General features: G+C 34.7%; 1 pseudogene; it reads left to right on the plus strand.

Annotated features, from left to right (window-relative positions):
* Positions 1 to 4053: 4053 nt before the first annotated feature.
* LOC146998441 (uncharacterized) lies at positions 4054 to 7491 on the plus strand (annotated as a pseudogene).
* The last annotated feature ends 10072 nt before the right edge of the window (positions 7492 to 17563 follow it).

Genomic DNA, 17563 nt, shown 5'->3' on the forward strand with positions numbered 1-17563 from the left:
ATATGGAATTGCAGAAAATATAATCCTCAATGTTGTAGACTTCTTACAACGAAACCACAGCTCACAAAGCTACACGAGCAAAGAAAACATCAATGTGTTTGCGCAATATTTCTGACATATGCGCAGGCGCAGTAAAGAACTTTAAAATCAAAACATAATTTTATCTAGATATGTATATTAACCATTTATGCAAACTATTCTATAATAAATAAGGAATATAACAAATATACATATTTGTACATTACATTAAAGCATTCTTAAATCTATGTTTTTTACTTCCATGTACGAAGTTAAAAGAAGGTATTGTAATCGCGAAAATTTCGGGTATGATATTTCAACGAAAATATCCATTTTGATCGCTATCGAATGAAATTTAACGATGTTTTTGCGTGACATCTGTACGTAAGGACTGAATAAAATACTCTTTTTCCGAAAACGAATTATAAAACTGTTTTAAAATGGATTCAGAAGGAATTTTTTCGTGGCGTCTGTGCGCACGTACGTATGTGTGTATCTTGCATAACTCAAAAACCAGTAGCGTCAGAAACCTTGAAATTTTGTATATAGGTCTGCTATAGCATGTAGTTGTGCCGCCTCCCATTTTGGTTGCAATCGGCCGCACCAAAAGTATATAAATATATATATATATATGTTTCATAAGAATAAATTGAATTTAAATACAAATTTAATTAATTCTTTGCGCCATTGCTGCAAAGAATGAAATTTAAACAAATTTAAATTTTAACAAACATGTATATAAGTAAAAAAGCAAATTTAAAGTTAAAAAATTTTAAAATGTGCAAACATATAAAAGATTTAATTTTCGAACTAATCTACAATATCATTTAAATTCAGGTGCCCACCAGCGGCCGAGCGGTAAAGTCGCTGAACACTGGTAGTTCGGTCCGAGGTTCGAATCCCGCGAACGGGCTGGCTGCATGGGTGTTTTCGTGGTTTTCCCCATGTGTAACGTGTATACGAGCCGGTTTCCCTTAGAAAGTCCTCCACGAAGGCATCCCTCCCCTTAGGCAGATAGCCCTAGTGTGCTTTGCCATAATTAAATACACCACACCACCACCATTTAAATTCAGATAGCATAAGCAAAATTAAGTGCAAAACCAAACCGTGAAAATAAATTCTTCAATTACCAAATTAATATTAATCTAAAAAATATTTTTAAAAATGCATATATGAATGACTTGAGCAGGCAGGAGACAGACTTATCAAGGGGAAGTTGCCTCTAAACCTAACTCTCCAATCATTCAATTCGTGTTTCGTCATTCATGCAGGCAAGGGTAAAAGTCAAAACCAAAAGTAAATACATAGTGAAGAATGTCCAAAAAGAAATACCAATAAAGTGGTACCTTTAGAAATTAGCAATTAAAAATTCTAAAAGGAAAATATCAATGAAGTTTTTTTTGAGAAATAAGCAATGTAAAGTCAAGTATTAAATTAAACATTTAAAAAAATTAATTTTTCAGAAAAATTAATTTAGAAACCCTTGTCTACACCAACCTCCCCGACACGAATATGCATGTCCATAAAAAAAACTAAAAAAGGAACTAGACATAATTTATATAAACCAATAAGGAACAAAAAGAACTAATTAATTTTAAAATATATATATATATATATATATACTGGTAAGACCCGCCTAACGCTAGAGGGCGCTGAGAGCGCCATTGAGTGTGTGCTGAGATTCGATGGAAGCTACTCGATGGAGGATGTGCGATTTCTGAGATTGAGATATTATTATATTTAATTAAATCAATTTATATTTTATTGATTGGTGATTAGTAATTTTGATTTATCGATAAGAGATGTGATATGTTTGCTGAAGCACCACACTTTCGACAAACTTGCATTACCACTGAATTTCAAAACCACCGATGCGCATTTGGTGCATCTACGCCAAAAACCAGGTAAGAGAATCTTTATTGAATTATTAAAACTGAATTATACCTGGATAGAAATTAAATATGGCTGAAAATCTGTCAAGTTTGTAGAAGAAACGCAGTTCCGTACGTTCGATGTTGACGAAATTAATTAACAGAATAGAAGTTGCTATCAACAACGAAAACGAAACAGCTGATCAGTTAGAAGCATTTTTGGAACAATTAATCGGAAAAGAAACTGATTTAAATTCTTTAAATGATGAAATTGAAAATCTTTTGAGCGTCCAAACACTATCTGAAGATATAGAAGATTCAGAAGAAATAAAAGAAAAAATAATTTTTTTTGGAAATCGAAACTTCATTCTAAAATAAAGAAATTGAATTCTGATTCTATCCAAGTTGATACAGTTTCACAAAACATTAAGTTGATTAATAATGAAACTGAAAATATAAATATAAAATTGCATAAATTACATATTAGTAAATATTATGGTAATTATTCTGGTTGGTTAGATTTTTACAATTTATTTGAAAGCTCTGTTCATAATAATCCTAAATTAAGCAAAGTTGATAAATTTAATTATTTGAAATCCTATCTCGGTGGTACCGCGGCAGCATGTATTAGTGCATTTGCTTAAGTGATGAAAATTATGATAAAGCACTTGATTTATTGAAAGAAAGGTTCGGAAATAAAAACATTTTGATTATCACTTATTTGAGTGTTTTGCTGAATTTAACTCCGGTTAAAAATCCTAACGATATTATAAGTTTACGAAATTTATATGATAACGCGGAAACGCAGATCAGAAGCTTAGATTCTTTAGGAATTACAGGTGAATCATATGCAAATCTATTGACACGAATTTTAATGAAATTAATTCCTTCAGAATTCGTTTTAGAATTTAATCGCATTCAAGGCGACAAAGAATTTGACTTCAAAACTCTTTTGCAATTCATTAATAAAGAAATTCGAAGCCACGAGAGATCCTTTCCAATAAATAATTATAAATCATCGAATCAACGAGTGCAGTTATGTTCCTCGCAAGAGAAAATAAAAAATAAAAATTCTACTTCCGTTAGACATAACTCTTCAAGAACTCCGCATAAGAGTGAGAATTCTTTCCCCTCCCTACACACGCATGAATTCCTTGCGTCAGTCGAAAATGTAATGTGTTTATTTTGTAGCAAAGGTCATAAATCAGAATCATGCTCTACATTAAATGCAAATGAACGGAGAGATATATTGAAGCAATGAGGTCAATGTTTTCGTTGTTTGACCCCAAACCATCAAGTGAAAGAATGTTTGAAAAAGGATTTGTGTCCCATCTGCAGCAAACCTCACCATGTTTCAATTTGTTTTCGAAATCAAAATAATCCACACATTATTTCTCCAAAAGGAGAAACCGATAATGTCGTATCGGCGAATATCGTATCCGCAAAAAGGAATAATTTGTTACAAACATGTTCGACTTTAATTGATAATGGAAAAGAGCAGGAAATTATTAGAATTTTCCTGGACAATGGTTCACACCGCTCCTTTGTTTTATCAGCTGTTTCCAAAAGATTTAACTTTCCAGTTGTTAGAAAGGAAAGCCTTTCCATTTGCACATTTGGTTCTAAGGAAACGGAAACAAAATCCTTTAATGTAGTTAAACTTAAATTAAAGAATAGAGATGATCCAAATTTATGCATAGAAATTGAAGCACTGGAGACAGACCATATTTCGGGCACACATTTACCGACTCCGGATAAAAATACTGAGAAACAATTTAGACGTTTAAAAAATTTACAACTAGCGGACTGTTATGAATTTAACAATAAAGCAATATCAATACTAATAGGTGCAGATTACTATTATGATATTGTCACTGGTCGAATTACACGCCTAAGCAAAACCCTCGTTGCAGTTGAAACAATATTTGGGTGGTGTTTGCAAGGCCGAAACACGAACTTAAATGAAACGTTTGCAATGAGTGCTATGGTAAACGAATCCAGTATTTCCGATCAACTCAAGGAATTTTGGGATTTAGAGAATTTGGGTATCGAGGCTGAAGTAGCTGAAATAGAACTCACTGAGAAAGAAATAATGAGTGAATTTGAATCCGTAATTACATATCAAAATAAGCGATACAAAGTGAAACTGCCCTGGAAACCAAATATGAAGACATTATTAGAAAATAACGAGCAGATAGCAATGAAGAGATTTTTGAAATTGAAATCATCTTTTAAAAATGACCCATCCTTATTTTGTGAATATAACACTGTTCTAAAGAATTATCTTCCGGAGAATATTATTGAACCTGTCCCAGTTGATGAAGTAAATTTACGCCAAAATACGTTTTATCTACCTCATCGAGCTGTAATACGTACGGATAAGACTACAAGTAAATTACGCATTGTGTTTGATGCTTCGGGGCATGCAAACGGTCAATTATCTTTGAACGATTGCTTATACACGGGACTTAATTTTATGCCTAACCTATTTCTTCTGTTGATCAGATTTAGAACGAATCCGATAGCATTTGTTGCAGATATTAAGATGGCTTTTCTCCAGATTGAAATAGATGAAAATGAACGAAACTACACCAGATTCTTCTGGGAAGAAGATCCAGGAACTGATGGTGAAAACAAGGAATTGGAAATTTTTCGGATGACAAGGGTGTTATTTGGGGTGAGATCTAGCCGTTCCTTCTTGCAGCCACAATCAAACATCACTTGAAAAGGTACGTAGACATATTTCCTCTGACTTCTAAGCATCTTAATGAGTCATTGTACGTCGACGATTTTATTTTGTGGGCAAATCACTGTTCAACAGGCTCTAAAGACTTGTAAAGAGAGTGTAGATATTCTGAAAGAGGCAAGCATGGACCTTCGAAAGTGGAGAACCAATTCTCCTGAGCTAAGTAAAGAATTAAATAATTTAAACTTCAATGTAGATCAGGGTGAAGAGTCTTTAGATACAAAATTAATAGCTTTAAAAGTATTAGGAATTGGTTGGGATGAACAAACTGACACGTTTCATTTCGATACTAGAAATCTGGAAACATTTCTTTCAAAAATAACTAACACAAAAAGACACTTACTACAAGCAGTAGGTCGACTTTTCGATCCAGGAGGTTTTATAGGACCCTATACTATTAGAGTTAAGTCCTTGATACAAGAATTTTGGTGTTTAGGATTAGACTGGGATGAAAAATTGCCCAAACAGTTAGAACTTGCTTGGAATAAATGATGCGATGAGATCCAAGATGTAAAGGAAATAATTATTCCCCAATATTATTTTCAAAATTCTTTGCCCAGTCATGCAATCACTATTCAATTACACTGTTTTTCAGATGCATCTAAGAAAGCTTATGGTACTGTTGCGTACTTACGCATAGAATTAAAGAGTGGAAATATCATTTCTAGGTTTGCAGCATCAAAAAGCTGGGTAGCTCCTTTAAAAAACCCTTTCGATTCCTAGATTGGAACTCATGGGTGCACTTTTGTCTTCAAGATTGAGCAATAAAATTGTAACTGCACTAAATTTTCCAGTTACTCGATATTTTTGGACGGATTCCTCAATAACTTATTACTGGATCAAAGGTGATCCAAATAGACATAAGGTGTTCGTGAATAATAGAATAAAAGAAATAAAAAAATACAGCGATCCAGAAGAATGGCATCATTGTATAGGAAAGAATAATCCCGCCGATTTGATTCCTAGGGGTTTATCCTTAAGCGAGCTCAAGAATGATCAGCTCTGGTGGCATGGACCCTGTTGGTTGATAATGAATAATACAGCATGGCCATCCTCCTTAGAATCAATGGAAGAAAGAGTAAAAAGAAAAAATGGAAGAAAAGTAGATGTCGATAGAGTTTAAGAAGTTAGTTGTTGTAAATGCAACTGTTGAAAATAGCCAAAATGAAAACGATTTGATCACAAGATATTCCTCATTCAGTAAATTAATTAGGATAACTGCTTTATGTTTGAGATTTATAAATAACTATAAAGCAAAACCAGAGTTGAGAACAGACTTCATATGTGTTTCTGAGTTAAGACATACTACTGAAGTTTTAGTAAAATACGTACAGTCAACTGAATTTCAAAGGGAAATAAAGTGCTTGAAAAACGGACAATCTATTCCAAAAAATAGTAAAATATCATCTCTGAACGTATTTCTTGACAAAAATGAGGTACTGAGAGTAGGAGGAAGACTGGAATATTCTGAGTTTTCTGAATTTCAGAAACATCAGATACTCTTGCCAAAGGCTCATCATTTCACTAATTTAGTAATTGAATATTATCATAGAAAATTCTTACATTCTGGCGTACAGACTACATTATCTTTAATAAGACAGTCATATTGGATACCGTATGGTCAAGATCGAGTTAGAAGAGTAATAAATAAGTGCATCACTTGCTTTAGAACGAAGAATCAAAAGGTAAGCCAGATGATGGGTAATCTACCTAGGGACAGAGTCGTGCCTTCTAGACCTTTCGAAAAGGTTGGATTAGATTTCGCAGGACCTATAATCACGAAACCTAATTTGAAAAGATCAAAGGTGACTTTAAAGTATTATATTGCATTATTTATCTGTTTTTGCACTAAAGCAGTGCATTTAGAAATCGTTTCTGTGTTAACAACAGAAGCTTTTCTAGCCTGTTTACGACTATTTATTACCAAAAGATCCAAACCAGCCGTTATCTGGAGCGATAACGCCACGAATTTCAACGGTGCGAGAAATATTCTTAACGCATATAATCATATTTTCAAATCTAACCCGATTCAAGGATTTAGTGCAGAAGAAGGCATCCAATTTAAATTTATCCCACCAGCTTCTCCTCACTTTGGCGGACTGTGGGAAGCAAACATAAAATCAGTGAAACGGATTTTGTTAAGGGTAGCAAAATCAGCTATCATGAATTTTGAAGAGTTAACTATTTTAGTTACTCAGATAGAAGTAGTTCTGAATTCCCGTCCATTATCACCGCTTTCTTCCGATCCAAATGACTTACAGCCTTTAACTCCGGGACATTTTTTAACAGGAAATGCTATGTTATCCTTTCTTGAAACACATACTGCTTCGGATTCCCTTTCTTTTCATTCCAGGTGGGAACTAGTTCAGAGACTCCAAGCTACATTTTGGAAGCGGTGGCATTCCGAGTATCTAAATCAACTACAGAATCGTGCCAAATGGAGCAGTTCGCAGCCAAACATGCAGATTCGTCAACTAGTACTGCTGAAGGACTCCAACCCCAATCCTTTGCATTGGCCATTGGGTCGCATCCAAGAAGTGTATCCTGGTGCTGATGGTCTGGTCAGAGTAGTTGAAGTAAGGACCTCTACAGGTGTTCTTCGGCGAGCCATCAACAAAATTATTCCTCTACCTTTTAAAGACTGAATGAGCTTGAAAAACTTTTATTTTATATTTAATAGTTTACCAATTTAATATTTAGTGTAATTTTAGTGACTTTAAATTTATTTGAATATCTGGAAATTGAAATGTAAACTCCATGGGAGTTTAAGCGGGGAGAATGGTAAAACCCGCCTAGCGCTAGAGGACGCTGAGAGCACTATTGAGTGTGTGCTGAGATTCGATGGAAGTTACTCGATGGAGGATGTGCGATTTCTGAGATTGAGATATTATTATATTTAATTAAATCAATTTATATTTTATTGATTGGTGATTATTGATTTTGATTTATTGATATGAGATGTGATATGTTTGCTGAACCACCACACTTTCGACAAACTTGGATTACCACTGAATATCAAAACCACCGATGCACATATACTTAAAAATATAAATTCATATCTAGAAAATACTTAAATACTACATAAAAAATATATTAAAAAGATATGCCTTAGTTAACCTGCATGCAATGATTGTGGAATTATGAACAATTTTGAAGTTTTTAAGTTCAGCTAAGTCTAATTTTTGATAACCATGGCAGCCATGTTTGTTTACATTTAAAACTTAGCATAGTAGTGGTTTTGGTTCCAATCTAGATAAACTAAGCACACAACAACAAAGTCACGTCTTCTTTTATTATTGCGAATTAAATTATCACAATTCATTCTGAAATAATATTATAAGTTATTATCTTGTTTTTGCATAAAAAACTGTAATTTTAATTGTAAAAAATTGTTTTAATTGTTTTAACTGTACTTGGTGTTTTATGTTTTCCTATATCTTTAAAATTTTAATGAAAATATTTTGAAATTTTATGTATTAAAATTGCCTTGCTGAGAAGTGAGAATTGAATTAATTAATAACGCATGCGCATTAGGTAAACGACGCTGAATCGTCTGCGAAAAACTGTTTTTTTTATTTGTTTAATATCTTGTATATATCGTTTTAGATTTATTATAGTATTTGAATAGATCTTGTGGTAATTCTTCAGATGATATACTTTTTGTGCACTCTGAGTTATAAAATGAATCAGATGTAATGCTGTTGAGTGAACCTAGCGCTGAAGTGTCGTTATGATAAATAAATATTGTGAACTTTAAAGAGTGCATTTATTCTATCATGCTTTATGCTGTATCCACCAAGTTGATTTAATTCAAAATTCGTTAACTTCTAATTTAATATGTTTAAATGAAATGCAGGAAAATTACGTATAATTTAATATTCCGTACAAGGAAGTCTTGTGGTGTACATATCAAATTTTTATTAATATTTATACCGACCATCACCCCTTCAAATGGTATCACCAAGTGCGGACCTCCATCTAATAAGTAAATGAAGGAAATTTACGGCATTCATCTATCTACTTTGCTCCTTGATTAATTATTTTATCTAGATTTTTTAACACATTTACATTTTGTAAATCCTTATGTGCTCAATGTTTTCTATTTTCTGGTGCTGGTTTCTTGAGATATCGTCGTATATGGATGCAAACGAAATTAAAGTGGCCACCATAGATGAACTTACCATCCTTTAACCCGAAAGACGGACGTATTCAGTGAAAGAGCGTGGCTTGTTAGGAATTGCGATATGATATGATCTGCTGCTTAGAATTTCGTTCACAACCCTCGAGAAGAAATTTTACTCTCTATGACTTGAGTCTTATACTCTTTGGATGGGAGAGTAGGTAACAGAGGCTGGATTGCTAACCGGAACGCAAGGGTAATGGTACTCACTTACGTAAGGCTTGTAGTATTTTATACTGTTTTCCTTTCCCCCACTTCGCGTATGTGTCGGTCGCCCTGTCTGATGCACCCTTCGCAACATTCTCGATGATGAGATGGATTAATTATCAATAAGATCGGACATTCCCAACGAATGCTTAAACTTTTGCGGCACATTGTGTCCGGTCTGGGCACACCTAAAAATGTCCTTCTGTAAGCACAGAAAAATTGAATGAAAAAGGATTTATAGGCTACTATAGGTTACTCTGAACCTTTTTTATTTATAGTAGATGGCAGCTCAACACAAACCACTCTATATATTTTAGCCATGTTTAGTTTTTTAAGACCTTCATTTTTCAAAGAAATCTTCCAGATTTTTTTAGGAATTGTTTGAAATGAGAATCGAGAATCATCATAGGAATTTCTATGTTATTTTTTAGGCTGTATGCTAATCTCCATATTCTATATTAGTTTCAAATTTTTACCTTGAAATCTTGTCTAAAATCAAACGGCGAACCCTAGGTGTGCCCAGAGTAGGCTCACCGATAATCTAAGACAACTGAGAGTCTCAACGGTCAGTTCATTGACAACAATGCTCATTTCAGCACTCTTTTCGAAGCTCTATTCAATCATTGTACCATTTTGGGTGCACCCACAGAATTAAAATGATAAGTGCTATCTTCACAAAATTTTACTTTTTAAAAATTTTTTTTATCAAAATTTCAACTTTAAAAGGTAGCGTGCCGGAAAGGGTTAATGAGCGAACGTCCGGACATCAGGAGAAGGAACGTAATGCCAATTTTCTCTCCTGTTTCTTGCTTACATAAATTCTTTTTCAATTATGAGTTTGGCAATGATATTGCAATAGTTCGAATACTATTCTCGGCTTCTGCTTTGGCCAAAGACTTTATTTCTCATAACAGTTGGATAAGCGTAGAATCATTGCAATGAGGGGCGTATTTTCAGAAATCCATAGCACATTCTTTCATATTTTGCGAAATGGTAAGTTCTTGAATTTGGTATATTGAGGTGCCTTCACAATGAGGAAATGAGTCAGAGCAAATTTTGATTTTAATTTAAATTTCTAGTCATATGCACATGTGATGCTTTCCTGTAAAACTACATGCTGTACTTGGAACACTGAATTGGCATCATGCTTCTGTCACGGAATGACCGATAAAGATTAACATTTTATGATACTGAACTTAATGTTAAAAATATAATGTGAGACATATATATAATGTGCATTTAAATTTTCGATTTTGCTGCACTTTTGAACTGCCACCCCTAAGCAATGCTTGAATTGTTTAATAAGTTACGGTTGCTATGTTATTGGAGAGAAATGTTTTAGGTCATATAATTGGAGTTTTACTCAATTAATTTCTTTAGATTCATCTTTCTATCAATATTTAGGAGTAGGCCAGTATAAAGTTCTTATGTTCTTACTAAAATGTTTCGTCATGCGGAAAATTGTTGTCAAGAGGAAAAGTCAACCTCATATAGATGTACCGGTTTACGACAAACTGGTCAAGAGTTATTAAGTAGTTTGATCTCTTTTAGGCGCTTAATGTCAAATACTCAAAATATAGCTTCACACACTTAATTTAAGATTTGAAACAAAAATATTAGTTTAAAAGCAGATTATTTTCTCCAATCCTTCTCGCAAGTTTACTAATGTTTGCTTGAAATTCTTTACAATGGAATTAATGTATTCGATTTCAAGGTTTGCTGATAACATTGGGATTAGGAATACAGCACGGTCTGTGTTGCGTAGCGGTACCTTAAATTTAAATTCATAAATATAAGAATACATCATTGCGAGTGGACTGTAATTCAACTTTCATTTTAGCGGTTTCAACACAACACAGCAAAAAAAAAAAAAAAAAAAAAAAAAAACTGATGTGTGCACCACATGACTTCCTTGTACGGAATATTAAATTATTCCCATTTTTTCTTGCATTTCATTTAAACTTATTGGATTGAATTAAATCTACTTCGTCGATAGCGCATAAAGCACAATAGAAAAAATGCACTCTTTAAAAGTCACTATATTTGTTTACGATAGCGACACTCCACTCTGACCCTAGCTTCACTTAACAGCGTTACGTTTCATTCATTTTTTAACTTAGAATGCACAAAAATTATATCATCTTAAGAATTATCTAATCATTGCCACATGTTCTATTCAAATGCTATAATAAATCTAAAACTATTTATAAAAGAAATTAAGCAAGGAAGAACAACAACAGCACACACACACACACACACACACACACAAAAAAAAAAAAAAGTTTTTTCTCAGACGATTCAGTATTTCTCATTCAATCAATTCAGTTCTCACTCCTCGACAAGGCAAAAATACATTAAAACTCAAGATGTCTGTATTGAAAATTATGAAGTAAATCTTAAACACTTATTTCATCGAATAAATTCCATAATGGATTAAGCATGATTTAATTCGCAATAATAAAAGAAGGCGTTATCTTTGTTATTGCGAAGTTTACTTTCTCTAGATTGGCAACAAATCTGCTATTCTGCTGTTTCAAATGTAAACAAGCAATGGCCGCTATGGAAAAAATTATTAGGTTTAGCGGCACTTAAACAACTTTTAAATTTCTAATTCAGAAGTCAAACAACAAACATCAGCGTTAGTTTTTTCAAAATTTTCACAGGACTAGTTTCGATTGTTTTACTGAACCACTATTCTCAGCTGCAAAACCGCAAATGATTGCACCATTCTCAGCTGCATAACATTTACGGTTTTGCAGCTGAGAATGGTGGTTCAGTAAAACAATCGAAACTAGTCCTGTGAAAATTTTGAAAAAACTAACGCTGATTTTTGTTGTTTGACTTCTGAATTAGTATTTGTTCGGCGTGTTATTGTGTCTTAACTTTTAAATTGTTGATAATTCTAAAAATATTGCATACCGATTTACGGCGCGCTCAACTGGACACTACCATAAAAGGAAGGATGGAGACGCAATTAAAGACATTCGCTGCAAGTCCAAGGAGTTCTTTCGTGAAATAAATTTTATATTGGCTAGAAGAAATGATCTGGATGACTTCACACGTGGAAGAATGATAAAAAATCTGGAGTAGGGGCGAAGTGTTACCAGTATAGCAGAAGAGTTCGGAATCAACAAAAGTGTCGTTTCGCGCGCTTGGCCTTACAAACCATAGGTACGGCTGTTAGAAAGGTTGGTGGTGGCCGCCCAAGGAAAACAACTGCAGTGGATGACCGATATATTGTCCTGCAGGCGAAAAGAGCCCAAAACCAGTCACCACACTCCATAGTTCAACAAGTGTGTACAGCAACGGGGCGACAAGTGTCGCCGTTTACTGTGTCCAGACACCTTCACAAGGTCTGCCGTCCTGAACGCTGCATCCCTCTGAAAGTTGGCCATCGGCGTCACGGTTTTCAGTGGTGCAAGAAGCGCAAAAACTGGGCATCTCATCAATGGAGTCGTATCCTCCTTACAGATGAGAGTCGTTTTAGTGCCACAAGCGATTCTCAGCACAAATTGATTTGGAGAGAGGTCGGGATACGGTTTAATCTCAGTAACATCACGGAAAGAGACCGTTACGGTGTCCTGAAGATCTCGTCTGGAGAGGCATTATGCTGAACGGTCGGACAGAGCTCCACGTTTTCGACAGAAGTTCTGTAACGGGAGATCGCTATTGTCAGGAGGTGATCCTTCCCCATGTGCGTCTGTTCCGAGGTGCCATTGGAGCAGATTTCGTTTTTATGGATAAGAATGCACGGCCACACCAGACTCCTGCTGTTCAGAAGCTACTGAAAAGTGAAGATATTACTCGAATGGATTGGCTAGCGTGTTGCCCTGGTTTAAATCCCGTAGAACATGTGTTGGATACTTTGGGGAGATGCCTTGTGGCACGATTACATCCTCCGGGGAACACCCAGCAACTGAAACAGATGCTGATTGAGGAATGGGCACTCTTACTTCAAGATCTGTTGGACAATCTGGTGCTGAGTATGGAGAGACCATTCGAAGCAACCATTGCAGTAAGGGGAGGGCATATACCATAGTAAGGAACATCTACTTGTTGTTCTTCCTCTTGTACAGACAATCATGTATAACGATACTATGAGTTCAATAAAGCCCATTTTTGTTTGATTTCATACTGTATGCATTGTATTCATTTTTAGCGCAATTATGCTTTCGTCATCGTTTAAATACAAAATGCTGTCTCTTAATTCTGAATTTCATGTCTCTCAGATGATTTCTCGTGGAGTTATGCAAAAAAGAACACCTTTTACTTAAGTTTTGCACACCAGTGTATTTAGCATTACTGACGATCGGCACAGTTTCGTTAAAAAAGTATAAGTCCTTCTTTAGGGGGCATTTCTATTTTTCTTTTTCACAATGAGGAACTCCGACTTTTGTGTGTTAATTCGCAGTTTCCAGCGCCACCAATTTTTAATGAAAGAAATATTGTCTTGCAGTTTCTTGATTGCATGATTAATGTTTGCTGACTTCACTGCAAGAGCAGTGTCGTCAGCATAACATGCTAAAATTGCACTATTATTGTAGTGGATTTTCGGGAAGTCAGTAACATAATATAAATAAAGAATCGGCTCAAGGACCGAGCCCTGTGGAATACCGCTTTGCATATATCTCACGGTGAAAAGTGTATTTCCTACAGAGACTCTAAAAGTTCTGCTGGAAATAAATGAAAGAAGCACAAGGATAATTTCTCTTTCAAAATTTTGATCAATCAACTTGGAAATTAGTCCCTCATTCCAGATGCGGTCGAATGCTTTCGTCACATCTAGCAAGAGAATAGCTGTATTTAAATTGAGGTGAAGTGCATGACCCACAAATTCAGTAATTCTCACTTATTGCTTTGTTGTAGATAGCTGCTCACGAAAGACAAATTGCTTCGGCTGAAATTGTGTTAGGTGAGATTTCATCCTCGCTAGTAAAATTTGTTCATATATTTTAGAAACTCCAGGTAAAAGGTTAATGGATCGAAATCCATCTGGTTGCGTATGATCTTTCCCGTGTTTGGGATCATGATAATTTTCACAACCTTCCACTGTTGAAGAATGTACAAATTCGTCATACAGGCATTAAGGATGGTCATGATTCTGCATATAACATTAATTGGGAGATTCTTGACTGTAGTGTTCGTAATATTATCAAGTCCTGGGGCTTTTTTAGTCTTCAATTGTTTGATAATATTTATGGTTTCCGAAGTAGTAGTTAATTTTATTAAATTATTGGAATTGGGGGAGTTTAACCAATCCCTCACTTTAAACAGTGTTTTCATTTCAAATTCAGTGACCATCTGCCAATTATTTGGCGAGAATTGTTCCTTCAAATGTGAAACGAAGACAGCAGCGTTTTCGCGATTGGAAGTAGCAATAATGTTCTCAAAGTGGAGGGGTCGATTACTAGAGTACGAAGTTTTTAATTTTTTCATAAAGTTTCTAAACGTGTCATCTTTGGCATCTAAATTAAGCGTTTTCTCTTGCCACAAATCCTCTTTACGTTGCTTGATGAATTTCTGTACTTCTTTGCTGAGTTGGTTAATCGCCCGTTTGATTGCAGGAGACCAAGTCGGATGGTATCTTTTTCTAAGCCTATTTCACTGCCTCATTTAAGTAAACGAATGATAGTAGGCAGTTTACAGAGTTTTTCTCTTTCGATGATTACTTCACTAGCCTTAGTAGTAGCATTTGTAGTTTTGTTAGTTAAAGTTGAGATTCCTTTCTCGATATCAGTCACTGTCCTTAAGCTACTTTGGGTGAAAGTCCAATCTTTCATTAAGTTCTCAAATAGCTGCCAGTCAGTGTAAGTTCTAGTCATGCTAGTAGAGGCTCTGGGAATTCCAAGAGTTGCTATGACAAGTAGGTGGTCAGAATTTAATTCATAGCCCACGTCTAATGCAAATGAGATGGTAGTAGTTGAAAGAGCAATATCAAGAATGTCCGATTTCTCAAGTCGATCCGGTCTGTACGTTGTAATGTATTTTGCAGTAATTGACAAAGGCAATCTTCTTATTAGAACATAAATTTTATTTCTAGTTCCCGGAGTAGATAATTTGAAGAAACTCTGTAGTGGCAAAACTTTCATACTACTCCTAGCTGGTATAAACTTCAGAATCTAATTTTAAAACAATTTCTCACGTTGCTGAGCAACGGCTATAGAATACAAATATGGCGTTGCCACTTCAACAATAAATATAATTATTTATTAAATAACAAGATATTGCAACCTCTCACCCCTCCAGATAAACTTTAATTTATATCAAAAATAATGTTCAAGTTTTTTTTTTTCTTTTTTTTCAAAACAACAATATCAGCACAATACAGAATTGATGTACAAGAAATAACATAATGACATACACTGAGGAAGAGAGGAAGGAACAAAAAATTTTTTTTATCTATATAGAGAAACAAATTATTTAATCAGGCCAGGGAGTACGACTTAATGCGTCTACATTTTTATGGTTTTTACCACTTCGATGAACGACCGTGTAATTGTAGGGTTGTAGTACTAGTGCCCATCTCATAGGTCGTGGATTTAGACTCACATTATTTTTGAGCCAAACTAAGGGATTATGATCGGTCATGATGAGGAATTCAGTATGCCCGTCTAAATAACATTGAAGTTTCTTTACAGCAAATATTATGGCGACGCATATATCATGCATATGCATTCGACGCATATGCATTCCTTTTCTGTAATAGAATGCTTTTCTTCAGTTTCTGTAAACTTCTTACTGAGGTATAATACTGGATGTTCATTGTCTCGTTCATCTTTTTGAGCTAAAATGACACCCATACCAGAGTTTGAAGCATCAGTTTGCAAAATAAACTCCTTATTGAAATCAGGTGCATGTAGTGTAGGCCTTTGAGACAATTTCTCCTTTAGCTCTTCAAATGCTTTTGTGCACTCTTCTGTCCAATTTATTTTCCCCTTCTGTAAGTTTCCTTTCAAGGTTTCTGTTAAAGGTGTTGCGATAGATGAGAAAATGAGAATGTAATGATTATAATATCCCGCTAATCCTAAAAATGCTCTGACTTGACTTTTTGTGGATGGCACTGGAAAATCAAGAATAACTTTTACTTTCACTTCACTTGGCATTCTTATACCACGACCTACAATATGTCCTAGATATTTTACTCTATCTTGAGCAAATTTACTACATTTTGTAGGTTTAATAGTTAAACCAGCGTCCTTTATTTTGGTCAAAACGGCTTTCAGGTGACGTAGATGTTCCTCCCAAGTGTTTGAAAAGATTGCCATGTCATCTAAATATGGAACAGAAAAGTTTTCACAACCGTGAAGGATTTCGGCCATCATTTTACTAAATGAAAATTGTGCATTTTTAAGTCCGAAAGGCATCCGTAGAGGTTTAAATGTGCCAAAATTTGTAACAAAAGTGGCTGATCTTTGAGCATTAGGTGTTAAAGGTAGTATTTGCCAGTATTCCTTTGTTAAATCCAAAAGAGTTGTATATTTTGCGCCTGCTACCGTTTCTGCTCGTTGTTCGTTGTTAGGCAAGGGAAAGAATTCTGTTTTTGTCAACTTATTAAATTTTTTATAGTCGATATAAGGTCTTGGATCCCTCCCTGCTACTTCCTCTAAAATCATAGGAGAAGTATTATCTGAATCTCCTATTTCAATTATTTTATGCTGGAGCATTTTATCAATTTCTGTTTTTAATACATTCGTTTGTCTAGGAGACATTCTGTATGATTTACAGTGGATTGGGATGTTTTCTGTCAAATGAACATCACGCGTTATTAAATGAGTTTTTCCAGGCTTATAAGAAAAAATTTTGAAAACTTCAGCAGCATATCATGCAATTCTTGAATCTGTTGTTCATTTAGCTTATCACTTAAGGTACTATTTTCTTTAATGTCCTCAAAATCGAACAAAGTTGGTTCAGAGTCAATTGTTGGGAAATTTTCCTCCATATCATCAATTTCAGAGTGATCTTCTGTAATCATAAGGTTAACCGATTCTGCTCGCCTATGATAAGGTTTTAGCATGTTAACATGGTAGACTTGATTAAAGTCGTTTTTTCCTTCAAAACTCACAACATAATTAGTTTCGGATAATTTCTTCTCAACCTTCACGGGACCTTTCCATTCAACTGCTAGTCTGTTTGGTTTATTCGTTGATACAACTAATACTAAATCTAGTTCAGAGAATTCTCCTTTGAAAGCTTTACGATCATACCACACTTTTCTTTTGGTTTGCATTTCCAGCATTTTATTTGTAGCCAGATCTTTGCATCTTCTTAACCGATTTATCAATTGAAAAACGTATTCGATAACATTATTTTCTTCGTCTTCAGGATTCATCTATTCTTCATATAATAATGTTACAGGTGTTCTAAGACTTCGGCCATATACTAATTTAGCTGGTGTAAATCCCGTACTCTCGTGCGTTATTGTTCTTAAAGCAAATAGAGCTGCGGGAACTTGCTTCTTCCACTCAGGGGCTGCTTCGATACATAGGACTTTTAAAATTCGTTTGATTGTTCGGTGAAATCTTTCAACAGGGTTGCTCTGCG

Source organism: Stegodyphus dumicola, chromosome 2, assembly GCF_044657685.1.
Source record: "Stegodyphus dumicola isolate Sdum_Otavi_A_Nest chromosome 2, ASM4465768v1".
Lineage (NCBI taxonomy): Eukaryota > Metazoa > Arthropoda > Arachnida > Araneae > Eresidae > Stegodyphus > Stegodyphus dumicola.